This window comes from Balaenoptera borealis (genome assembly GCF_965194805.1).
Source record: "Balaenoptera borealis genome assembly, chromosome: 14".
Classification (NCBI taxonomy): Eukaryota; Metazoa; Chordata; class Mammalia; order Artiodactyla; family Balaenopteridae; genus Balaenoptera; species Balaenoptera borealis.
Window position 1 is genome coordinate 25659310 of NC_138875.1, and position 26109 is coordinate 25685418.

At 39.0% G+C, this 26109-nt stretch overlaps 1 protein-coding gene across 5 annotated transcripts in view; it reads left to right on the forward strand.

Annotated features, from left to right (window-relative positions):
• The first annotated feature begins 1242 nt into the window (after positions 1–1242).
• SMAD2 (SMAD family member 2) overlaps positions 1243–26109 on the forward strand; it is a 107731-nt gene continuing 82864 nt past the window's right edge. The window contains exons 1-2 of one of the 5 annotated variants that reach the window (XM_082354602.1): positions 1243–1635; positions 1907–1990. The gene's annotated coding sequence lies outside the window, so the exon portion shown is untranslated. Of the gene's footprint in view, positions 1636–1697; positions 1991–26109 lie in introns of those variants that run through there. The other 4 variants (XM_082354601.1, XM_082354604.1, XM_082354603.1 and 1 more) reach the window with 4 other exon arrangements.

A 26109-nucleotide genomic window follows, 5' to 3' on the forward strand; every position in this document is an offset into this window, starting at 1 on the left:
TATCCTCCTCAGGGAAGCCTTCATTTCGGAAAAGAATATATTTCAAGAAGTCTTACTGTTTGAAGTGGTCACTTGGTACTTCCTGCTTACTGATTTGCATTGCTAGTGCCGCTTTACTTGAGTCGCAGGTTAAATCCACGAAGCAAGGAGTACATGAGAATGAGTGCCAGCCAGGGAACCAAGATAACCGTGTTCTAGTCTTGTCTCTGCCACCAACTACCTAAGTGAGATCTAAGTTTCTTTTCACCTTCAGTTCTACGGTGCTCTCTGCCTAACACAGTAGGTGCTTAATAAATGCTTGATGTGATTGGTTGGGTTCAATATTTCGGCAGAGGCTCGGGTGTCTGTAAGGTATAAGTGACAAAGTTACCCGATGGAGGTTATGACTCCACCAGCTTTGGGAAGCCACCGGCTTAGCGGCTTGTCGTGCAGACGAGCGAGGATGGGGCCTAAGAACAGCGCCTGAACAGTGCAGAAATGCAGGGGAAGGGAAGATAACTCAGCAATTGAGGGGCATCGTGCCAGGCACTTATGTTCTAGATTTCACAAGACCATTCAGAGCATGCATTATTAGCACCATTTTTAACGAAGACAGAATGACGGTTCCGGTTAAAGAAAAATACCTGGCATCCCCTTTCCCTGGCCCTACATCCCAGAAAACATCTCAGCCCTGGGCTTATTTACATCTCGGACCCCGCCCCCGTTTACCACCACGAGGGCCCCGCCCACTCATTCGCAGAAGGGCGCGCCCAGTGTGGGTCCGGTACCCGAGCTTCTGCAGAACCCTCTTCTGCCCGTGGCTCGTCCCGTCCTCTGGGCATCCCTGGGGATGAGCACGTATCCACTCCCGGCTTGACTACTGAAGGTGGGCCAGGCGGCCCCCGACAGGCCCCACCCAGTGGCGCTGGCGAGAGACCGGGAGGGAGATCAGGGCCGAGGTAGTGAGGGACGGGTGGTCGCTAGCGCAGCAGGTTACGTGCCTTCCCCTCCCCTTCCCAGAGCCTCTCGTGAGACCGCGCAGGAGACGAAGCCAACCCAAACCACGGGCATCACACCCTGCCTACTCCTTCACCGCCCCGCCGCCCGCCGGCCACGCCTCGCCTCACGCTCTACGGGGGAGGCGGGACCAATCAGCGAGCGACGTCTCCCTTCCGATTCGAGGCCCCCGACGCGCGGCTCACACCCCGAGCACTCCGTGCGCTGATTGGCTGCACGCGCCGCCGGTCCGGCCGGGGGGGCGGGGCGGCCGAAGGGAAAGGAGGTGGGGAGGTAGTAGCCCGCGACTCTCTGAGCTCCGCTCGTGTCCCGGCCTTTCCCGGGCGCTCGGCCTCCTTCTTTCCCTCCTCCGTTCTCCTCGTCTTCCGTACGCGCCGAGCGCTGCGCTCGGCCGGCGTGCCTCGCGCCCTAACGGGCGGCCGGGGGCGCCAATCAGCGGGCGGCAGGGTGCCAGCCCCGGGGCTGCGCCGGCGAATCGGCGGGGCTCGCGGCCCGGGGTGGGAGGCGGGTCTACCGCTCGGCCGCGGCGGCGGAGGAGCAGCTCCCAGCCAGCAGCCAGCGAGCGCCGAGCGAGCCTCCCGGAGGTGGGTGCGCCGCGCCGCTGCGGCCGGCAGCGGAGGGCGCAGGGCGGAAGCGGAGGTGGGCCGGCGGGCGCAGCGGGGGAGGGCTCGGCCGTCCAGGCCGCCCGGGGTGGGGGCGAGGCGGGCGCGCGCCCGAGGGGAGGAGGGGCGGTGGCGGGACGCGCGTCCCCACCCCCTCCTTCCCGCGGGCGGCGGCCAGGCCCGCGCCCCCTCCTCGCGCGCCGGGGTCGACTGCCGGGCTCCGGCTGGGGGGCGGGGCGGGTGGCCTGGCAGCCGCGAGAGTGTTTTCAGTTCCGCCTCCAATCGCCCATTCCCCTCTCCCCTCCCAGCCCCTCATCCCATTCGGAAGAGGAAGGAACAAAAGGTCCCGGACCCCCGGCTCTGACGGGGCGGGACCCGGAGCCTCGGTCCAGGTAACGCCGCGGCGCCCGGCGGGCCCACGGGGCTGGGGTGTGTCAATGTGGGGCTCGGGTCGGTGAGGCTCGCCGCGTCACCTGGCCTCGGGGGCCGGGGGCTGGGGTGTGGCGAGGTCGGGGCCGCGGGGCGCCGGGCCCTCGGGGTGCGGGAGCGCAGGGCGGGGCAGCCGGAGGGACGGGGTCGGCAGCCGGAGGGACGGGGTCGGCAGCCGGAGGGAAGGGGTTGGCGCCCGGAGCTGCTGCCCGCCCGCGGCCCGGGGCGGGGGCCGGCTGTGGCCCGTCCCCTGCGCCGCGAACACACTCGGTAGTTTGTGGTTGTGATTTGCAAAGCCCGGAGGGACAGAGCTCTGGTTTCGGGAGTTGTTGAGAAGCCGAGTTAGGAGCGTGCGATACTTTGCTTCCACTTTTTTTTTTTTTTGGTGCTGTAACCTTTGTTAACCATTCTGGTCTCGGGGTTCAGAATCGCTTGAGTGTGCTCTCAAACACGCACACGGCTGATACTCTGTCCAGGTCCTTCTCTACTCGCTTGTGAAAGTTGCTCTGTGAGCGGAGCCTATTTGTTTTTATCACACGCCTTTAGAAAGCACGCTGATTGATTTCACGCATTTCAAACTTGGTTTTCAAATCTGCAACTTTGTTTTGTTCTCTCCTGGGGGATACTGCCCTTGGGTTGAGTACTTTTGTCTTTTACTTACTTAACCCTTTTGTGGTTATGGTTTCTTTTTGATCCTAAACAAAAGAAAGACAGTACTTAGGTTGGTTTTGTTATTTCTGCCTCCTGACCCTTTAAAAGCTAAATGCTACCGGTTTGTTGTCAACTAAACCTTTATTTAAAAAGAAAAAAATTACCAGGTAAAACGAAAATGAAGTAGCATTTTCCATCTAAGTCCTGGCATGTTTGTTACAGTTTGGAGTATCCTAGATTTTGGTGTTTTAAACTTTTAAAACGACGCAGGTAAAGTAATTGTCAATAAATAAGTGATCACGCAAACTCCATTTTTCCAAAAATGGTCCCTGAAATTTGAATTAATTTCCAGAACTCTGAATGATTAGTTCCTTTTCTTCTGATTTCATGTGAATTGAACCTTCACCACTGATTGTAAGGGTGCTTTCCTTGAGACTAATAAGATAATACATTTTCTATTATTCTGAAAATACATTAGCTATTTTTCTAGTTTTGATCCCCTTTAAAAAAAAAGTTTTCCTCACATACATGTGTCAGGTAAATAGTTAAATTAAATTTGGGAAGTTTTGATGTGAATAAATAAGCAAATATACACAGAGATGGGAGAAATAATGTAAAATGGATTTCATAAATGTATCATGGTTGGAGGATTTTTTTTTCATTTGCCTTTAAAAAAACCATACAGAGTATTGATAGAATTTTCTCCACCAAAAGGTCATTTAGAAAACATTTATATTAAATTCAGGAAGTAACACTGATTTTATTTTTAAAGTTCCTTTGTTTTTTTTTTTTTTTTGCCGTAAAATTAGCTGTGGTAGTAAGTAAGAATAGTTCAAGTCTATGGGCATATCTAAGGTGATTACACACTTACACTCTTAATGTTAAAATTGAGTTTAAAGTAGTTCATTGGTCTGTTTTAATTAATGTAATGTGATTGGTAACATCCATTTCTGGACTTGTTTTAGTAAGAAATTGCTGTTAGAACTTGGTTTTTATACTTTGTAGCTATACTTTGTACAGTGATTTCACATTATAGGTGTTCAACAAAGTTTGGTTTTTCAGGGTTGTAAGTTAACCTGTGCCTAGTCATAAATGGTCAGATCGCTACACACACAATCTGTAAGGTTCATGAAATAAGAATCTTGTAAGAAACTGTGCAGAGTAATTTCCTGTTGTTTGTGGCTTGTCAGGCTTGGTGTGTGCTTTAACTCTCAAGTAGGAATTTGGGGATAGTTTTGTATATTTCAGCAGAAATTCTCTTTAGTAAGAACAAAGGTTGTTTCTACTTCAAGATGGCAAAAGGTCCCCTTTTCATTTTCATATTGTAGATATTACAAACATGTTGTTAAAATTTTGTTACCTCACATTGGGGGAAAATCCGTGAGTGAAAAATAGTTTAGTTACGTAACCTGCTGATCAAAGACCTATTGAATTTTTACATTTTGCAAATATTTTCAGCTTTGGCTTTTCTAAAGGTGTGAAAGCACTCCTTATTCTTGTTTGGTTTTGATTTTGTTGGTTTTGTACTTTAGGACTTCTAAGGCCTCGTTTTGTAGCAGCTTTTTTATACAGGTGTTTTTGTAATGCGTATAAAAGTCATATTTAGTGCAGTCTGGCAGATGGAGTCTCATTCTTATTCTTGGGACAAGAGTCATTTTTAGATGATGGTGAGGGGCATGTCTTTTGATGGGAGTAGAGGAGCCATTTTTATCTGTAAGAGGAAAGATGTTTTCCACTAAGTGTTGTAAAGGTATGTCAGAAAATGTGAAATAAAAAGATTTCAAAACCAGTTCAGGAGAGGTTATGCATTTATTCAACAACTAACTTGTATTTATTGAACAGGTAACATTTATTCATTTATTAAACAGTAAAACAGCCTTTTGCTGTGTGTCAGGCCCTGAACTAGGCAGTGAAGTAACAGGGAACAAGTGTATCCCTGTTCCTTAATGGGATTAGAAAAGTGGAAAATCTTCATATCTCCTTGTCCTGTCCTCCAGTGTTTAGAGTAGGAAAATCATGTTAATGTACAAATTCAGGACTGAGCCAATTCCTAAAGTATGCTTGCACGGCTTTCTTTTGAGTGTAGAGGACAGCACTAGGAAAGGTGTCACGTGTTAACTGATATTGTCACCGGGAACAGGTAGGGTATTTTTGGGGGGTGGGGGAACTTGTCACCATTTTTGCACAATCTCTACAAATTGAAGATATGACTAGTCTTTCAGAAATATATTTGTTGCTGAGCAGGTGAACACTTGTAGAGCTAAGCCTAATTTGGCCTTAGTTTGATTATCCATTGCCTTTTATAGAAACTGGTCAGGGAAAGAAAGCAAACCTGAATCGGTCAGGTTCTGATGAGAGTATGAGAAAGTATAAAAGCAATGAGCTAAACCGAGAAAAAGGATTGGGCTGCAATCTTGTGTAGTGGAAAGGCCCTGGGTTTTGGCGTCAGAGAGACCTAGGCGTACAGTCAGTTTCTCAGTCACTGTATTGGGCAAATTACTTAACTCCTGAGCCTTGGTTTTCTGATTGAAAATGGAGGTAATAACACCTACCTCTTAAGGTTATTACATACAAAGAGTAAATGATTGTGATGAAGGTACCTAAGAACAGTGCCTCAGACTAAGGGTCTTCTCAGAAGATCTTTGTTGTCTTCTGGTTGTAGCTTTCACTTGTTTTCTAATTCAGATGATTTTCCTACACTCTTCTCCTTGACCTATTATAAAATACATTTGAGAAACAGACACTTAGCGAAAAGGCCTAAGGTAGGCAAATTGTCCAAGTCCATACCTTTCAGTTCTAGTCATAGGAGAGCCATTGTGACCCTTAATTAGAACCTGTTGGCATTTATTTCAAATGTTTCTAACAAGCAAAGTTATCTTGCTTCTAAACCCACAGTAGATTAGAGACAAGTAGATTGTGGGTCATGTGGGAGGTTGAGGGGAGTCTAGGGGGGGGTGGGGTAGGAGGATGGGGAACTGTTAGCCTACTGTCTATTTTAAGGAAACACAGATAACAGTCTGGTGAGGATAATGGAGATAATCTACAAGACACAAAAACGAATACTCAGAGCCTAGCTAGCATGTCTGGAACCATTCAGTGCAGGACCAGACCTGAAAACATAGTAATGAAAGTTCATCAATTAGATTAAATCATATTTGGGAAAATCTATTTAAAGAGAGCGGTAATCTCCATAATATATTTTAGATTGTCATTCAGGATGATTAACAAATGTTCTTAAAGGGGTAGAGCATGGTTCTAATGACTTTCTTTATGACAGATCCAAAGTACCTGCTCTGACCAAAGTGCTTTTCATTTGTTTTGCCATTCAGAGTGCCGTGATTCCAGACTGAAAAATCTTTCATGCTAGGCCAGTAGTAAAGAAAGGTGATCTAAAGGGTGTCGCACCCCTGGCCACACCTTTTCTTTGGAATAAGTCAGTTTTTTGTCAATCTGCAGGGGTGTCGTGTACAACTTTTCACTCAGGTTTTAGAATAAAGTATGCTAGAGATTTCTAGGACTGAACAAGTGTGGACAGTTGGCTTAGTCTGTCTGTTGAGGGCTTCGTGCTTCTTATATGTGACTTCTATCCAATATTAGCCTTGGTAATTTTTTTGGATCCTCTTTTCTATCTCAGGGTTACTTTCTAAACCATCTACTCCATCAAATATTAATTGGTCACCTTGTAATTTATAGCCTTAGCTATTTGGAAAAAAAAAATGGACTTTTTTTTTTTAAAACCAGTAGTACAAAAGTTATCCATCCTTTTTTGTTTAAAAATGCACAGTTTGAGGCTTATTGCTTATCTCTGATCAATTTTTAAAATTTATTTATTTCATTTTATTTATTTTTGGCTGTGTTAGGTCTTCTTTGCTGCGCACGGGCTTTCTCATGGGTTTAGTTGCTCCGCGGCATGTGGGAACTTCCCAGACCAGGGCTTGAACTTCACTGTGTTCCCTGCATTGGCAGGTGGATTCTTAACCATTGCCCCACCAGGGAAGCCCTCTCTGATCAATTTTGATCATTACTCCAGGTTGATATAATTGTGATGTGTTCAATTAGGACATATTTCAATGCTGATTATAGGTAAACATCTCAAGGATAGCTCTGAGCTTCAATTTCAGTAATTTCATGTAGGGAGAATGTAATTTTGCCAAGCCAGATGGATTTAGGCCCTGCCTCTGGTTTGGCTAGTTAGCCTGAAATATTAAGGTAGTTAAGGTAATTGTGGCTCACATATGTGCCTTACATTCTAGAGTGTGTACGCGTTCCTCTTAGAGATGTGAGCCACACTGACAGGACAGATGCCTGGTAATTTAGATCTTTAAGTTTGTGCTTTTAAGAAAACAGAAATCCTGAAGTGATTCATTCTCATTAAAATTTGTGAGTTTACTGTCAACTTGTCACGAATTCTTCCAGATAGTTCTGTAATTTTCAAAATCTCAGAATTACTTTGGCCTCAAGACTAGAACAGTGGAAAGTGAGTGCAGACTTGAGTTTTGATCTGTTCAGTACACATGTCCAGTTTGCATCTGAAAACCTGTAGTGCCCTACTGTGACCTCCCTTCTCTTTTGGCGGGAGGGCATAGCTTCAGGTTTAATGTATTCAGCTTGTGAGGAAGAATAACTGGGAGGAGCCAATGGAAGTTCATCAGATTTATTACCTTGAGTCTTTCAGTTCAAAAACTCGATCTGAGGAAGTAGCATAGTAAATCTGTGATCTTGTAGTTTGCCCGTTGAAGATAAAGTACATTTGCATATGCTGCTTCAGCTTTTCCAAAAATTCTATAAAGAGATAATGGTTATGGACTTGTAAATATTAAGGTAATGCTCCGTCTTAATCATCTTTCATTATAAAATGTGGGGCGGTGAATCTGGTTTTCAAAGTTCACAGAATAAACTCCTGATAAATGGTGCAACGGAAGCTGGGCCCATGGGCTTTCTTCCTTGATTTGAATGAACTATGGAAACTTTATTGTTGACTAGAGGCGCTCTATCTATGGCAGTGAATGCAAATTTTTCATGTTTAGACCAACCTTTTACTTTGTAGACAGGTGGTTAGGCTGTAGTTCATGTAAGCCAGCCAATTAAACTTTTCTTTATAAAATGTTTTAAGTATCAGGAGGGTTCCGCTTTGGCCTGAGGTTTGTGCATTGGCCATTTTTGCTCTAAACCCGTTTTCAAACCTAATGCACACACATACCTGTATGCACACAGCAGCAGCCAGAGAGAAGGCTCCTACCAGCAACAGCAACAGCAACAGCATTATGCAGAATCTCAAAATGTAAGGAAAGCGACAGTTGCTGAAGCCCTGCCTGCTCAGTTTTCCTCTCATTCTTTGGCCCCCAGGAAGCCTTTGAAGCTCTAGAGGAGTAATAGATCGTAGAGAAGAAACTTTCTGTAGACCCACACCATTCAATATAGTAGACACCAGCCACATGTGGCTATTTAGCACTTGAAATATGGCTTCTGTGACTGAGGAAGTGAATGTTGAATTTAATTTTAATTAATTTTAATTTAATAGAAAGTTGTGTTGGGCAGTGCTACTCTAGCCTTTGCTTTAATTGCACTTTTACACACTGAGGACTTGTACCCAATTGATGGTGTAAGTTGTTGCTTTAGCAGAAGGTCAATACAGACTCTGGGAGTTTTAAGAGAAATAGGAGTACTGAATATTTGTGCTGATTTGAGTCTGGGCTTGTGTAGTCTCTTAATAGTTGGATCCTTTTTCACAGTCCAGGGATGATAAACTAGTATGTAATTTTATGTTTACAAGCTGAATATAGACCTATGGATTCCACACAACTCATTAAAGGTGAAAGGAATGTAACTCAAGTAAAGAACAGATAGACTCTCTTTATACAGCAGTCCCCATATAATGGGGACTTTCACTGAAGTAATGACCTGCTTTTAGGGTTAAATTCAAGCTCTAACATTACGTTTTAACAGTCCATAAAACTGAACACATGAATGTTTTCTCTTTGCTTTTAAAAGGCACATTACCCATCGCTCTCCATGGGGCCAACTTAGGTTTCCAATTGGCAGTCTTTCCTTACTAGCGTACAACTTTGGAAAAAAAGCATAGTTACAGTGAGAATTGAGAAATCTGGGTTTTTTTTGGTTGTTGTTCCTAAAACTAGTTTTTACTTTTTTTTTTTTTTTTTTTAATGCTTTCTATTGTCGGGGTTTCTTTGACTAAAACAATTGTAAAAATCCAGGTCATTAGTAAACGTGTGATACATGTTTGAATGTGGATTGCCAAAAATCTAATAGTGATTTTATACTATTTCAGCAGGAACTTAGGTGTTCTTTATGAGGCAGCACCATCACATTTCAAGTATTTTATGTTGAAATATCTAACTTGATTTTCTTTTGAAATAAATATTTATATAGGTATTTGGAGAATATTTTGTATTTGCAATTTGAAGATATTTGAAATTTACATTTACTTTCTATACTTAATGACTTCCTTTGTTCTAAACTTGAACCTTGTGAAGTGTTTTTTGCCACTCTTTTTCATATCCGCCTTCCTGCTGCCCTTTTAGAAGTCATCACTGAATTCTGAACTGCCAAGTTTAGCAGTCTTTTCTCCATTATCATACTGCTTTCTTCAGTGTTTGCATCATTGACTATACTCTCTTTATCTAGATTTCTAAAAAATCACACAAAGAGACATAGATTAGGCCCATTCCTCCTGCTACAAATGTTGGATAAAATGTAAAACATTTTTGGTCATATATATATATATATATATATAGAGCTGATCTAGAGAGGGAGGGGTGGGAGGGAGAGAAAAGTCCCCAGGTACCAGAAACTTAGAAAGTCAGTTAGTGTCAAGGAAAAGCTGGCCTTGGGGAATTTATTAGATAATTCAGTAGCTGGGGCTGGGGTTGTAATGCCATTTGGGGAAAGGAGATAAAATTCTGGGAACTGTATACTAAAATATATATATCTATATCTCTGTTCCAATATCATTGAAACTTCTGTGGCCTCTGAGAAAAACAAGCCTCAAGCTTCTCTATGGAAAAACTAGAAAAACACTAGTTTGTAGTGTTTTTGTAGAGGGACTTAAATAGCACATGAAGGCCAAGCAGGGTAAATAAAAAGCAGACACTAGCTAGATGTAGAATAGTGGATTTTTTAAATAGGTGATACATTATTGTATTCAAATTCAAAATTCAAAATTCAAAAGATACAAAAGGATATACAGTGAAAAGTCTCTTTGCCAGCCTGTCCCTGCCAACCAGTTGCCTTTCCAAAGGCAAGTAGCATTACTAGGTTTTCTTGTATTGCTCCAGAGATTTTATGCATATGTGAGCAACTTTGTGCATATATTACCTTTTAGTACAAAAACTGGTCCTGTATTTTGCTTAATAATGCATCTTGTAGATTATTCCGTGTCAGTACATAATGAATACTTTTTAACTTTTTCTTTTGGTTGCACAGTATTCTTCTGTATGGGTGTCTATATTTCATCAGTCCTCTTGTTGATGGACATTTATTTCCAGTCTTGTGGTATTAAAAATAGTGCTGTAATAAATGACTTTGTTGATACATCATTATACACATACATAGGATAGATTTCTAGAAGTAGGTCAGAGGATATCTACATTTGTATTATTTATTTTAGGGAATGTACTTTATTCATTTTTTGAATAGGTATTAAGAGCACATGGTGCAAGATTCTAAAGGGACAAAATAGTAAATAATGAAAGTAACTCTCCCTCAGATCTCTTAACTCCTGCTACCCAGTTCCATGTCCTTCTAGAGCTGCTCTGTTCAATAGATAGCCACTAGCCACATGTGGCTCTTGAACAGTTGAGCTGTAGCTAGTCCAAATTGAGATGGGCTGCATTTGTAAAATACATACTAGATTTTTAATACTTAGTTAAAAAATAGAGTGTAAAATATCTCCATTTTTAATACTGATTACACATTGAAATAATATTTTAGAGATATAGTAGGGTATATTAATAAAATTATTAAATTATTAAAATGATTACTTTTAACTATTTTTACTTTTTTAATGTAGCTAATAGAAAATTTACAATTATATGTGTGGTTTGCATTCTATTTCCATTGAATGGCTCTGGCTTAAAGAAATTCCATATATATATAAACAAGTCTGAATGCATGAGAATTCCTCTTATCAGGCCGGGTTTTTTTTCCTTTGCATTATAATCTGTAGCATCAGAAATCTCGACGTTGGTTAAAACATACCAGGCGGTTCTTTCCTGTCACATTTACTCTCAACATTTACCATGATCATAGTGGGTCTCATCAGTGAAAGCCATGCTTCCATTGACTTTTACGATGTTTGTCTACTTTAGAGAGAAGGCTGATATTACTTTTTTTTTTTTTTAATTAATTAGCTTATTTATCTTTGGCTGCGTTGAGTCTTCGTTGCTGTGCGTGGGCTTTCTCTAGTTGCGGCGAGCGGGGACTACTCTTTGTTGCGGTGCTCGGACTTCTCGTGTTACGGAACACGGGCTCTAGGTGCGCGGGCTTCAGTAGTTGCAGCGTGTGGGCTCATTAGTTGTGGCTCGCGGGCTCTAGAGTGCAGGCTCAGTAGTTGTGGAGCACGGGCTTAGTTGCTCCGCGGCATGTGGAATCTTCCCGGACCAGGGATTGAACCCGTGTCCCCTGCATTGGCAGGCAGATTCTTAACCACTGTGCCACCAGGGAAGTCCTCTAATATTACTTTTGCTACATGTTTTTGAACCTGCTCCAGTCTGCACTGGTTGCCTACACCTAGTACACAGCAGTTGTCCTCGGATCCCCCTTCACTGTCATTTTATGGGGTTCACTGTCATGGGGTTCACTGTCATTTTATGGGGTTCCTTAGCCTTTCTCCTTTGTTAGATCTCCTATTCTTTTGCTCTCCTTTCTTTTGATGAAACATATCCTTCAGGACTTCCTTTGAGAGAGAGTGTGTGTGGAAAATATTTGGAGATGTTACATGTCTGAAAATACCTTTATTCGATCCTGGGTGGGTAATAGAATTCTAGGTTAAAAATAATTGTTTTTTAGAATCATGAGGGCATTGCTCTGTTGACTTCACTTAGTGTTACTGTTGCGAAAATCAAATCCATTCTGATTCTTTTCTGTATGACCTTTCAAAAAATTTATCCCTGGAGACTTTTGGCTCTTCTTAGCATTCAGAAGTTTCATAGCCACCAACCTTGATGTGGATGTGTTTCATCCATTGTTCTGGGGTCTTGATGGGCCTTTTCAATTTGGAAACTCCCATCGAAAGATTTCTTGATTTATTTGATATATTTCTTGATTTCTTTGACTGATAATCCCCGCCCCCCCCAATCATCTCTGTTGTCTTTCTGGAAGTTCTGTTTGGACATTGGACCTCCTGAACTGGCCTTCTAATTTTCTTCATTTTTCTCCACTATTTTTCATCTTTCTTCTTGTTCTGCTTTCTGGGAGATTTCCTATACTGTATCTTCCCACACTTCTGTTGTCCCCCCCCCTGCCACCCCCCCCCCCCTCCGTTTCTGCTATCAAGTCATCCAAGAGCTCTTCTTTTACACTTTGAATGTTCCCTTTGTAAAGTATGTTTCCTTTGTAAAACATGCTGCTCTTGCTTCAGGGTTGCTATATCCTCTCTTGTTTCTCTGGGTATAATGATGATTTTGAGGATGTTTTCTTTCTCTGTATAGTCTCAAACTTATTGAAAGTTGCATTTTTCTGTTTTTGCTTGCATTTTTCCTCACATAAACCAAGTAATCATTGATTAAGAAGGTGGGGTCTAAAAAGCCGATTGGAAACTAAGCATGTGGGTCTTCTTTCAGTTTCACTGTAGAGTGATCTGAGTGGACCGTTTGTTGGTAAACTCTCAATATTAGTATCTGTATGTTTTTCCTCCTGGGTTGGTCAGGTAACCTGGAGAGGAGTCTTGATCTGACTAAATGGGTAAAGGTCTGGCTGTTAGTATCTTGGGAGCCAGAACTCAGTGGAGGAAGGGGTTGGGGAGTGTCTGCTTTTGGCATGCTTATGTTCATTTACCCCCTCTCTTCTCCTAATGGGACCCAGGCCATCTCCTAGCACAGGTAGACTGTTTTACTCTCTGCCAAGAATAAACGTTTAGTCTTCTGGAGAGGGAGAGGAGCAGTTACCCAGTGGCATAGAGTGGGGAAGTGGAGCTAAGTATCTGATTGCTTCTCAAATATCCCTCACCCAATCCTGCCTATTTTATCTCCTTCCTCCTTCTGGCCCTCAGTTCCTGCTATGACTGGTGGTGTCTGCTACTTAGCCTTTTGAGAATTCTGCTGTGTAGATCAGGATGTTTCTCCACAGGTAGCCTAGAGTTAGTAAGTAGTCTCTGATCTGTTCACAGTTATTACTCATCCATCCATTTTCCAGTTATCAAAATTTTGCTTGTTTTTGTCTTACTCTTCTCCCTATCTTCATGAAATTGTCTTTTCTTTTTTATTTTTAAATTCCTTTATTGTGTGTTGAGTTTGTTTTTGTTTGCTGTCTTCACCTGCAACCCACTGATTAAAGTTTTCCATTAAAAATTTTTAAGGATAACCCTCTGAAAGAATTGGAATAGAATGTATAACTCCAAATCAGTGGGGATGAGGTGGTGGAAATAAAGAATATGTGATCATTCAACTAGAAGGCAGGAAAGGAGAAAAAAGAAGCAAAGAAATTGCTTACGAATTAGAAAACAAAATAAGATGATAGAAAATAAGCTTAAATGTCTCCATAAACCAATGCATAATTTCAGATTAAGCTTGCTGGTTAATGGAGAATGAAAAATTAAAAATTAACTAAATGCTTTTTATTAGTAGATACACTTGAAACTATGATGACACAGTTTTAAAGTAAAGGAAAAAGATGCAAAAAGATGTACTAGGCATAAACTCCATTTGGGCTGCTGTAACAGAATTCCGTAGACCGGGTGCCTTATAAACAATAGAAATCTATTTCTCACAATTCTGGAGGTTGGGAATTCCAAGTTCAAGGTGCCAGCAGATTTGGTGTCAGGTGAGGGCTCACTTCCTACTTCATAGACAGCTGTCTTTGCTGTAATCTCATATGGCAGAAGGGGGCAAGGGAATTCCCTGGGGTCTCTTTTATAAGGGCATTAATCCCATTCATGAGGGCTGCACTCTCATGATCTAATCACTTCCCAAAGGCCCCACCCCCAGATATGATCACAGTGGGAATTAGGTTTCAACATGTGAATTTGGGTGCAGGGCAGGGCAGGTGTGGTAGGGACAGTCTATAGTGGTCTATACGGTAACATTAGCAGAATTACAAGGATAAGTCAACAAATGTGTAATAATCATTGTAGGAGATTTTAACATACCTCACAGTAATATAAGAAAAGATAGGTAAAAAATAAGGTTATACAGCACTGGAAATGTGCAGTTAGCAAGCATGCAACAATTACAATTATATTCTTTTCCGGTACATATGGAATTATACAAAACTTGGTTATGTACTAGACCTCAGAGCAAATGTTGACAAATTACTAAGAATTTGTACCTTAAAAATCATGTCCTTGGATCCTAGTGCAGTTAAGTTAGAAACATAACAGGAGGATAGCAACAACAGCTCCCAAATCCATAGTTGTATGCTGAAAAAACATACTTCTAAATTTAAGAGCAACTCATAAAAATTAGAAAATGTTTAGGATGATGAAAATACTGTCAAAACAAAACAAAACAGCAAAAGTTCATTTGTCTATCTGGGAAACTTACAACCTTAAATGTGTATTAAAGAAGTAAGAATGTTTACTTAGTAAAGAAAAATAAGTTAACTATACAATGTAATGAGTTAGAAAAAGGAAGGAAATAAAGTTGAGAAATATTAATAGGGGAAAAATAGATATAACTGGAACAACTAAACCTAAGGTGCTAAGTTGAAAAGACTAAGTTTGATAGAGGAGGAAAAGAAGGCACAAATGTGTTAGAAATGAAAAAGGGATAGGACTGCGGCCAAATGAGATTTCAAAACTAAGAACACTGAGCAGCTTTTTGCTTTCAGATTGGAAAACAGGTAGAATGGAAATTTCTAGCAAAATAAATTACCAAAATTGGCTTAAGAATAAGAAACTTGATTAAACTTGATTAGATTATAATGTTAAAATTTAAATTCAGAGTTAGATATTACACCAAAATGAAATTAAATAAAAATCCCCAAGCAACCCAAACCCCAAGTGAAAATTCCAGATGGGCAAGTTCTATAAAACTTATGAAGAACCAGTAATTCCAGTGTTATACAAAATGTCATAGAAAAATCATTTTGCTAGGCAACTGTAATCTTGATACCCTCCCAGCCATCGAGACAAGTGTAGTACCAGAAGGGAAACATGTAGGCTACATCTCACTAATGAACATGGCAATAAAATTTTAGGTAAAAATGTTAGTATTTGCTCAAAACAAAAAAAACGCTGTGACTATTTAGGGTTTGTCTCAGGAATGTAAAAATGATTAAACATTAGAAAACCTGTAAATGAAATTCATCACATTAACACATCAAAAGAGAAAAGCCGTATGATAATCTCAGTGGGTGAAGGAAAGCATATGATAAAATTCAGTACTTATTCTTGACAAAAATTCTTAGAAAACTAGGAATCAGGGAACTTGCCTAATTTGAGTAAATGGTGTTGGTTTAAAAAAATAGAAGTGTACCTATGGCATGATTCCAACTATATGAATTTCCAGAACAGGTAAAATTACTTTGATAGAAATCATGGGTGTGAAGGGTAGATTGACTCAAAAGGGATCCAAGGAATCTTTTTGAGATGATGAAAATATTCTGTATCTTGACTGGGATGGTGGTTATATGGACGTATATATTTACCAGGACTCACTGAATTATATGTTTAACATCTGTGCATTTTATTGTATGTAAGCTGTGCCTCAATAAAGTTGACTTTAAAAAGAATACAGTTGACTCTTGAACTGCATGGGTTTGAACTGTCTGTGCCAGTCCACTTCTATGTGGATTTTTTTTTTCAATAACTGTGTACTACACTATTCATGGTTGGTTGAATCTTCACATGCAGAACTGATACAGAGGGCTAACTGTAAAGTTATATGCGAATTTTTGACTGCATGGGGCGTCAGCACCTCTAACCTCCTCATTGTTCAAGGGTCAACTGTATATAAAAACCAGTGCATTACTATATGCCAGCAAGAAACAAAATCTAAATTTTAAAAAGCCACCCTTTAAAATGGCAACACAAACTACAGAATACCTAGGAAAAAATAAAAACACGTGGGACCTTAATGGAAAAAATTATAAGACCCATATAATATTCAATTAGAAGAAGATATACTTGTGTTTATGAATAGAAGACAGTATCGTGTCAGTTTTCCTTCACTTATTTATAAATTGTGTCATTCCAATTAAAATCACAGGTGAAAGAGAATTCACTTTATCAGATTTCAAGACATATTGTGTAGCTTTAATGGTTAAGACATGATGGTATTTGTCTCAGATATAGACTAATGGAAGGAAAGAAAAAAAGCCTAGAAACACAAATAGCATTTGTAATCACTAGGGAAAAGATTCAGTATATGGTGCTGGTGTACTTGATTATTTCTGTTGAGAAGGGGAAGATGCCTACCTCACACCATACACACAAAAAAATTACAAGTGTGAAAAGCAAAACTTTACACTTTGACTTTTAAAAGGTGACAGCATATGGAAGGATCTTTAAGAAGGTACAAATATATACGTATGATTTAAAATACTGATAAATTTGAGCACATTAAACTACTTAAGTATAAAAAAGGCCATCAAAAGTCACTTGCTAGGTGAAGATACATGTGATATGTGTAATTAACAAAAGATTATTATCCAGAATATATAAATAATTCCTGTAAATTAAGAAAAAGATGGTGAATGTGAACAAATGATTCAAAGGAATAGGATCCTGAAAAGTCAGTAAATATGAAAATATTCTCAAACTTCTTAGTAGTTGGGGAAGTGCTAAACATCGACAGCCCTCTGTGTTGCACCCCATCCTTTTGACAAAAGTTTGAGAGACCAAATAATGTGTTAGTGGTACTGGGTAAAATAGGAACTCATATTTCCCTGGTGGGAATGACAATTAGTATAACCATGTTGATAGTATTTGGTAAAGTTGTATATGTGCATGTCCTACTATGCAGCATTTCAACTCCTTGGTATCCTAAGGCAGTGGTTTTCATATGTTTTTTTACAAACCTATGGTGGGAAATATGTTTTACATGAGACACAGACAATTAAAATTTTTGAAATAATTGAATATGCTCTGTTTTCTACTGTATTCTGTTTTCTATTTTTTTTCTTTTCTGTTCTTCTAAAAAAGATACTTCTCAGGATCAACTAAGTTGATTCATATTCATTAATGGTTCACAACCCTCAATTTAGAGAAATGGCAGAGGATAACATATGGTAAAATGTCTCTTTTAAGAATGTATGTGTGTGTGTGTGAGTGTGAGGTTGCAGTGTAAAATTGTATTTCTCGCTGTGGGGCTTCATTTTTGATCAAGAAGTTCAAAAGTTTCTGTCCTTAAAGAGCTCTCATATACGAATGAGAAGATATATGCCAGACTACTCATGGCAGCTTGTGAGAGTGGAAAATTGGAAACTAAAAGGAGACTAGACAGTGAACTGTGATAGAGTCATGTAATGGAGTGGTATATGACAGCTAAATGAATGCATTAGAGTTGAGGATTATATATTTATAATATATGCTGTATTATAACTATCAGCATGGATAGTTATAATACTGAGTGAAAAAAGCAAAGTTACATGAGCAGTGTTTAAAAGTTTGACACACATTTATAAAATGTGCAAAACTTTATTGTATGGATACCATATGTATCAAAACCCTTTAATGACCATGGGGGAAAGTCAAGATAGTGACTCTCTGAGAAACAAGAGGGAGGAGAGTGGGATCATAAAGGTGTTCATAGGAGACTTCAGCTATATCCATCTATCATGTCTTATTTCTTATATCTGATCAAATACTGCAAAATGCTGAGAGTTGACAGAGCTGGATGGGAGATCCAAGGGTGTTTCAATATATTGATTTTTTTGTATGACTGAAATATTTATTTATTTTTTTTAATAAACGTTCCAGCCACAGTAAAACCCAAGATGGAGGAATAAGCAAATTTAATGAGATGTGCAGAAAATTAGACAACTTATTGATGGGTATTAAGTCCAAAATAAATGCAAATATCTCATTTTCATACACAGGAATACTCAATATCATAAATTAATATAAATTCATCAGACTTCCAAAGTGCTATAGGGTTTTGGTGGAATTTGACAAGCTCAAATTAAAATAACTAACATAAATTTGAAAAATGAGGGAGGGCTCACCTTGTAGGTATCAAAACTTGCTTGAAAGCAGTAGTAGTAGTAATAGTGTAGATGTGAACAAGCATACCAATGAACAGAATATAAAGTCCACAATCAGACATTTATTTATAGGGATTTGGTATGTGACAGGAGTGGCATTTTGAATTAGTAAAGAAAAGATAAGCTGTTTAATAAATGGTGCTGATAAAATAGGCTGTCCTTACAGGAGATATTTAGATTGCCATCTCAACCCTTAAAAAGAAATTCCTGATAAGTTAAACACCTAAATGTGAAAGGCAAATCTAAAATATCTACAAGAATATCTAGAGGGGGCAATATCTTTATAAAGTCAGGGTATTTCTTTGTGTCTCAGATTCCTCACTGGTAAATAATAGTACCCACTCCACTGGATTCTTATGAGAATTTAATGAGTTAATGCTTACCAGACTATTACACTAACATGTCATTGAGTAAGCACTCAATAAATTATTTCCTACTGTATTTGGGTGCAGAAAGGGATTGTTTTAAAAAGAAGCAAAGTTGTGTCATAAAAGATTTTAGATTAAAATATAAATTTGTATATACTAAAAGACAATGTAAGAAAATGAAAACATTCTAAGGATTTGGAGATTTTTTTTGTAATACATATTCAGTGATAGGGTTTATATCAGAATAAAAACAGTACGCAAAGAACAGCAAGTTGAAGACTCTGCAAAGAAAATGAACCGTAGTTTAATAAGACATGTAGAGAATGCTATTTGCAAAACTATTTTACAATTATTAATAACTTGAAGGTTTTATTTGCTAGTTCAGGATAATCAGACCTCTTACTTAACTGAAACTTTCCGGTGAGTAATCTTGGAATCCCAATTTTACTAAGGTATCACTTGATAAGCTTTCTTACCTAGCTGTAAAGATAGTCTTCCTATTCTGTTGAAACTTGCATTGTGTAAGTATCAGTTATAGCTGGAATTACGAACAGAGTTAGTATCTGAACTTATTTTTCAATTCTTGCAGATGTTGGGAAAACATTTCTAACTTTAGTAGAGAGCTTGCTGCCACACTATTGAAGGAAATCTGTATATTATGTAAATGACTCACATCTTGATAACTTGATCATAAATCTAATTTTCTTATTTTCTTACTCCATTTTGTCTTCAACTTGGAACATGGAGAAATCGATACCTTGTAAAAAACCTAAACTCAGTCTGTTTACGTTTCAAAACTATTGGCTAAATATGATACCTTAGCTATTTAAAATGCTCAACTAATTAAAGTGTATTATCAGCATTACTGAAAAGTATTTTATTGCATAATTGAAAAATTCTCCAGGGATAATTAGCCAGGAGTCAGCGAGCCATGATTACTAAAACATGACAAGTTAAGGCTGGTAACTTTAAATGAACACATAGTTCCAAAGTGGTCATAACTGCTCTTCTAAGACATGGGACATTGAAATCATGTGGCAATACTAGGTCATGAGGTTATTCAGATGACCCAGAATAGGCGTAAACTTTTCATGTTTTCATTTCCATGAAGAAAAAAATTTTTAAGATTTTATAGAAAGTTTTCAGATCCCCAAGAATACATCTTAACTCACAAGAAACATTTCGCCTAATAGAAGTCTAACAGAGAACCTGTTTACTCAGATTCTTCCTAACACTGGGAATCCCTTTCATTTTTGCTGCATATATAAAAGTTTAATTTTTATTCATTTTCCTAGGCTGAATTCTCATGGGTGGATTAATTAAACTAAAGTTATAGGCACTTTTAGATAGAGTCTTGTTATATTTGCTTGTTCTGTCAGTTTTTCGCAAGGAACAGGGATCCCTCGTGTAATGCAGGAAGAGTTTTGTTTTAAGGATAAAATCGGTGTGGGGCTGAAACAGCGCCCGGCGGAGCCCTCAGAATCCAAGCCTTCTCCACAGGACTAGCTCTGCCTTGCTTGGGCGTGCTCTCTTGCCCTGACTACCCTCTCTCCTGAGCCTCTGCTGTATTTTCTGCTGCTCCCTGGTTATGTGATGAACACAGTTACTTACGTAAAGCCATGTATTAATACTGACCTTGTAACCTTAGCCTTCAGATTTGCTTCTGTTTCTGTGTTCTGAATAGGGATTAGTGCATCATTCCACACTGCTCAGTTACATTGGTTAGTGGCTGTTATCCTCGAATCCTCCTTTTCCCTAAACTGTCCACATCCACTTGGCCAATAACATATGTGAATTGTTTCTGAAATCACTGAAGTAATACTAGCATTAGCACTAACTTGTCTTCATTTTTTTAAACTGGGCTGCCTCACTCTCCCCTCTCTCCTACCACGTTGCTTCCTTGTACTCTGAGTTCTTGTAGTACCTACATTTTTTTTGATAACTCCTAAAACGTTTCCTGTCTCTTGAAAACCTGCTGAACTTTCTGCCTGATATTCTCTCTCTCTTTCTCTTTCTTTATTCGCACTTCTGCTGTGTGTTGCTTTTGTGATACCTCTCCCTTCCAAAGGTTGAATTAATAAGCGTGTTCTCTGTGCTTGGATAAGACTGTCACATGGTATTGAGGTTTATATAGCTGGCTCCACTAGAGCGTGCTTTGTGACACAGAGTAGGAATTCAGCAGAGGTCAAAGGTAGCCAAATACAGCTTTTGCTGCCTGGTAGTTGCAAATGTCTACTTTGGTGGATTATTACATGTGTTTGATGTAGTTTTGTGTGTTTGCTTTATTTTGTCAAGTTGTAGTTTCATATACTATAGTATTTTTAAATTATAGTATTCACTATAGTGTACTATAATATATGGCATTTTTATATATACTTATTTATGTGTGTTATTATAGCATCTCCCACTCTAGACAGCTTAATGGTGCTACCTACTGTCAAGTTCTCGTTGCTGTTCTTTACTTAGCTTACAGTTCCTAACTGGGCAAACCTCACTTTCCCACCATTTCCGCTGTATTGCTAAAGAAAGTCACATAATCCTGCTTTTTGGCTCCTTTCAGATTTTTAGCATCTAAACCACAGTTGGGCTATCAGGGGTGCCAGGGCAGCATTGTTATGTGGAATTCCAGAGATGTCCCTATAAAAGGGTTACCATGGCCAAATAAATTTGTGAAATTTGGCATGCTATATTACCTTGTGGGAGACCCTTGGGACAGTCTCCTGAATTGCGGTTGGGACCTGTTAATTGTTTTTCCCTTTTGAGGGGAATGAATATGATTATTAATTAGGTTGTGACCATTATTTTCTAGCAAACTGTACCAAGGCCTAAGTATCTTCAGTTTGGAAGACTATTTTTGAGAATGGTCTTTTGAGAATTCAAAGTCCTTTTTTGAGAATTACACGAACTTTTTTTTTTTTTTTTTACGTAAATGTATACCTCTATTGCAGCAACCTTGCCACGGTTGCCCCAGATAAGTTTGTGATTGGATGTCATTTGGGCTCTCACTGTTTGTTCTCAAATAATAAAAAAAATCCCTCCCACATCCCCAGCCCTGTTCCCCAACATATACCTAGATGTGCTTGCAGAGGCTCACCTCCAAGCTGTGGGCAGACACTTGTTGGCTTACTTAACATCTTTGGTCAATTGCCACCTCCTCCCTTCTGAAACTTACAGTATGCGTTGGCATATTGAAGGTCTGATAAGTTCTTAAATAAAGAAGTCCATTTAACTTTGCTTGTTTGAAACTTCTTAGTGTATTTGTTTAGATCCTTTTTAATTTTTTTGAATTGTAATTTACATTGGTAAATGCCCAAACTTTAAATTTTCAGTTCTGTGAGTTTTGATAATTGTGTACTCACATGTAATTACTTCTCAAAATAAGATAGAAAACAGTCGTATCACCCCAGAAAGGTATTTGTGCCTCGGACCAGGCATTTCTCTGTGTCCCTCCCCTTTCCTGAGACAGTCATTTGACTTCTGTCACTGTATTAGTTTCCCCAGTTGTTGCAAGTCATAAGTGGAATCAGTATATATTTTGAGTGTCTTTTTCCCAGCATGATTTTTTTTTTTAACATCTTTATTGGAGTATAATTGCTTTACAATGGTGTGTTAGTTTCTGCTGTATAACAAAGTGAATCAGCCATACCTATACATATATCCCCATATCTCCTCCCTCTTGCGTCTCCCTCCCTCCCACCCTCCCTATCCCACCCCTCTAGGTGGTCACAAAGCACCGACCAGCATGATACTTTTGAGATTCGTCCATGTTGTGAAGTGTATAAGTAGCTCACTCATTTTTGTTCCTGAGCAGTATTCCATTGTATGAATATACCACAGTTGTTTGTTTTATTTTTTTCAGTTTTCCTGAGATTTGGGCTCTTTCCAGTTTGGGGCCATTATGAGTATGGCTACTATGAACATTCTTGTATAAGTCTTTTTTTGTGAACTTAAGTTTTCATTTTTCTTGAATATGTCTAGGAGTGGAATTGTGATATAGGGTAGATGTATGTTTAACTTTTTAGGAACTTGCCTATTTTCCAAAGGCACTGTACCATTCATTTTACGCTCACATCAACAGGGTATGAGCATTTCCAGTTGCTACATATGTCAGGCTGAATAATGGTCCCCAAAGACATCCAGGTCCTAGTCCCCAGAACCAGTGAATATTATTTATATGGCAAAAGGGACTTTCCAGATGTGGTTAAGGATCTTGAGATGGGGAGATTATTGTGTAATATCTGGGTGAGCCCAAAATGTAATCACAAGTGTCCTTATAAGAGGGCAGATAGAGGGAGGTTTGACCTGAGATGGAGAAGGCAGTATGACAATGCAAGCAGAGATTGGAGTGATGTGCTTTGAAGATGGAGGAATGGGGCATAAGCCAAGGAATATGGGAGGCCACTAAAAGCTGAAAAAGGCAAGGAAGCAAATTCTCCCGTCATACCCTCTGGAAGGAAACAGTCCTGAGTATACTTTGACTTTCTTTAATTCATTGAAACTCATTTTGGTAAATCTGTGGTGGTTTAAAGCACTGAGTTTGTGATAATTTGTTACAACAGCAATAGGAAACTAATATATTCTACATCTTCACCAACATTTGACAGTGTCAGAATATTTTTAAACCATTCTAGATGGTGTGAAATGCATTGTGGTTTTAATTTGCATTTTCCTGAAGATTGTTGATATTAAACACCTCCTAACGTGCTTATTGGCCATTCCTGTATCCTCTTTCATGCAATATCTGTAATTTGTCTTTTGCCTATTTTTTAAAAAATGGAGTTCACTTTTTTCTTTGACTTGCAGTTCTTTATGTATTCTGTATAGTAGCCCTTTATCTCAAATATTTATAGCAAATATTTTTTCTCTAGTCTGTGACTTACTCGTTCTTTAATGGTGTCTTTTGGTAAGCAGGCATTTAAGTTTTGATGAGGTTTGTGTTATTTATATTTCTTTTGTGGTTAGTGTTTTTTATGTCTTAAGGACATAAAAGTATTTTGAGTTTTCCTCTAAGAGTTAATTAAGATTTTGCTTTCCTATTGAGGATGGTATAAGATAGTGCTTGAGGCTTACTATTTTCCATATTTTTGAAAAGCTGTCGAAAAAATGTTGAAAATAGATTGACTTGGCGCCTTGGTAGAAAATGAGTTGACTGTATATGTATGGGTCTATTTCTGGACACTCTTCTATTTCACTATCTTTATTTTTCTCATGCCCACTCTATACTCTTGATTACTAAGGTTTTTTCAGTTGAGTCTTGAAATAAGGTGGTATAAGTCCTCAAAAATCCTTTTTCTTTTTTCAAGATTGGTTTTATTATTCTAGATCTCTTTTGTTTCCATAGGAATTTTAGCATCAGCATATCAGTTTCTTTTTTAAAAATCCTGCTGGAATTTCAACAGGGATTACATTTATATATCAAACTGGGAAGAATGGACATTTAAATAATATTGAGTCTTCTAGTCTATGAACATGGTCTCTCTTCATTTCAGTCTTCTTTCATTTACCTTAGCAATATTTTGCAGTTCTTAGTATAGAGGTCTTGAGTATCTTTCTTCAGATTGACCTATAGGTTTTTTTGTTGTTGTTGCAGTTTTAACTGGTATTTCTTTAAATTTCATTTTCCATTTGTTCTTTGCTTGTATGTAGAGATACGCTTAATTTTCTATGTTGACCTTCTATCATGAAACCTTGCGAAATTCACTTCCTAATCTTACTAGTGTTTTTGTAGGTTCTGTGCAGTTTCCAATGGAGACAGTCATATTACCAGAGAATATACTTCTTTCTTTCCAGTCTTTATGCCTTTTATTTCTTTCTTGCCTTATTGTGCTGGCTGGAACATTCAGTGTGTTATTGAATAGAAATGGTGACGGTGGACATCCTTGTCTATTCTCACTTATAAGGGAAAGGGACTTAATGTTTCATCATTAGATATGTTGCTAGCTTTAGGTTTTTCATAGATGTCGTTTTCCAGAATGAAGAACTTCTTCCCCTTTTCTATTTCTAGTTCTCTGAGAGTTTTTAATCATGGATAGATACTAAATTAACATTGTCAAATGCTTTTTTTTTTCCTGCATCAGTTAAGAGAATCATAAGGATTTTCTCCTGTATACTGTAAATGAGGTGCTTGATTTTTTTTTTTTTTTTTTTTTTTTTTTAACTGTTAAACCAGTTTTGCTCCTTGGGATAAACCCCACTTGGTGATGATGTATTATTTTTTCTACATATGTTACTGGGTGTGATTTGCTAATATTTTGTTAAGGATTTTTCCTTCTAGTAGTAGCAGACCTTTGCTTTGTATTAGTGCAGGATCTTGGGCCAAAGACAGTTTCTTGCTCCTGGCCCGTTGTCATATCGATAGCTTTGCTTTCTATTCATTCCTTAGCATCAGGGTATGTTTGTCTGCCACTGGTGGTGGCAGTGTTTCCTGCCTTCCTCTAAGGGTAGACTGTGGTTATGTTACATGGTGAAAGGCTTGTTTGTATGTGGGAGTGGGGCAAATAGGTTCTGCTCCCCCCACCCTCCCAAGTAGTACACAGCTTTTGCTTTACTCTTCCCTTTCAGGCAGGGAAACTTTCCTTGGGCCCTGGGTGTGGGAGGCTTTCCTGCATCTCCTCTCCTGGTTGAAGGCTTTTGCTTCATGTTAGGTGCCACTTAAAGGGGAGGAGCTCTCTCCCTTCTCTTGCCCCATGCCATTCTTTTTCAAGAGAACTCATTTGCGAGCCTTTGAAAAGAGCTTGTGAATGACTGCAGATTCCCCTTTTGTCTGGGTTTTCCAGGGATTCTTAACTGCCATCCTAGCTGACACTCAGCCATTATTTTTATTTTTATCTTTAATATTCAGCAGATTGACTACTGTATGTTTCCTTTCCATCTGTGGGTTGATATCTGCCATCATTTTTGAAATGTTTTTGGTCATTATCTCTTCTTAAGCTTTTTCTGCCCCATTCTCTCTTTCATCTCCTTCTGGGACCCCAATTACACTCCACTTAAACCCCAATTGACATGTGGTCTTGGATGTTCTGGGATTTTTTCCACACTTTTTTTTTCTCTTCATGATTCAATCTGGGCATTTTAATTTGGCCTGTCTTCACATTCAGAGCTTATTTCTGTCTGTTTTTAAATCCATCTAAAGAAATCTTTAATTTCTGATATTGTATTTTTCATTTTTAATGTTTCCCTGTGATCTTTTTTTTATAGCTTCAATGTCTGTGATTAAATTCTCCATTTCATTATTCATGTCGTCTTTCTTTTCCATCAGTTTTCATCATAGTTATTTTAAAGTATGTCTGATAATCCCCAAATCTAGGCCCTCTCTGATCTGATTATATTAGTACTTCCATCTTTTGACTTTGGTTTGCTACTCTCTCTGTCTTGTAATTTTTGATTGAATGCTGATTGTTTGTGTAAAATCAGTACAGGTTGAAGTATGTATTATCTACTTCCCCAAAATGGCCCATCATTTCTTGTGGGGCTAAGTCAACAAGATGTGTGCATAGTCAGCTAGTTCTGGGCTTATTTGCAACTTTATTTTGATTAATTCAAGTGTTTTGAGAGTAGGATTAAGACTTTACTTTCTGCAGTATTTGTTGTCTTAGTGTAATTTCAGTTATCTCTTTATGCTTTGTATCTGAGCCATCAGCTTTCTGAACCGTGGGTGATTTCTCTGCTTTACAGCCTAGCTGCTG